The sequence below is a fragment of the Piliocolobus tephrosceles genome, chromosome 21 (assembly GCF_002776525.5).
Source record: "Piliocolobus tephrosceles isolate RC106 chromosome 21, ASM277652v3, whole genome shotgun sequence".
Taxonomy (NCBI): Eukaryota; Metazoa; Chordata; class Mammalia; order Primates; family Cercopithecidae; genus Piliocolobus; species Piliocolobus tephrosceles.
Genome location: NC_045454.1, coordinates 11,016,711 through 11,017,893, shown reverse-complemented (window position 1 = coordinate 11,017,893; position 1,183 = coordinate 11,016,711).

The following is a 1,183-nucleotide window of genomic DNA, read 5'->3' as shown; positions in this document are numbered from 1 at the left end:
AAAAAAAAAAAAAAAAAAAAAAAACTTGGCTTGTGTCACACACTGGGTGTCACTGCACACATTTACTCTGCATTGTCCCTGTCTTTCCCATCGCCTAGCATTTGGGGAGGAAGAGGGAGAGAGCTTCAGGGTGTCTGTCTCCTTGCTCTCCTGCCTCCACCGCCTTGGTTTTGCTTCCTGCTGGAGGCGGGGCACCTGCTGCCACCCAGATTCTTCTGCAGGATGTGTCTGTCTTTGTCACGGTGGACAGAGGGTGACATCATAGGAGCAGCTCGCTGGCCAGAAGGGGATGGGGCATCCCTGTGCCTCAGTCAGCTTCTGCTGCTCTTAGGGAAGGGAGGCCTGGGTCAAGCCAGCATCCCTTTGGTTAAGACCGCGGCAGGCCACCGGGCATTCTGAACATACACACCGCCACAGGAGGAGTAGCCTCACTACTCGGGAGGCTTCACAGCAGGCCAGCTGCAGCGTCTTGTCATCAAGAGTCACCTCAGCTGCGATCCCCTCCCGTCCTTTCCTATGAGAAGCCACTGCATTGGGGGCGCCGGCTAGAAAAATTAGGGTGCGGTGGCCAGGAGGGTCCCTGCCGCGCAGGGGCCTGGGTCCTGTTGAGTCGCTGATTTCCCGAAGGCAGCGCAGGGATCTAGGGAAGCTGCGGCAGGGAGCGGCCCCCGGCTCCGTGGCTCTGAGGTGTAACAGGGGTGGCCTCCCTCCCTCGGAGCACGTCATCTTGTGTCCAGGTCAGAGAGTGGCCCAGGAAGGGGGCAGTTTCTGTCGCGGGTCCAGTGGGGGCGCGGCCGCGGTGCGGTCGGTGCAGCGTGGCCAATGCGCGGCGCGCGGGGGAGCAGAGCAGGAGGCGATCGGTGACCTCGGGCACTGCTGGCCTGGGCTGGCCTCCAGCCCTCCGGTGGCGGAGTCGGCAGTGATGCTACACTTCACTGTAGTCACGACAGGGCCTAAGTTATTGTTTGCATAAAAAGAATCATGTTCCCTGTGTACATTTAAGAAAAAAAAAAAAAAAACGGAAATGTCAGAATTGTATGGAAATAAAACTTGTTTGAAAATTTGGAATAGTGCTGCTGCCAGCTTATTTTTCTGGTACTTGTATTTTCACATGTTAAATGATCTTTATATATGTTGAATTAACAAATATTTTGAGTTTCTGAGAAAAACAAAACATATTAAT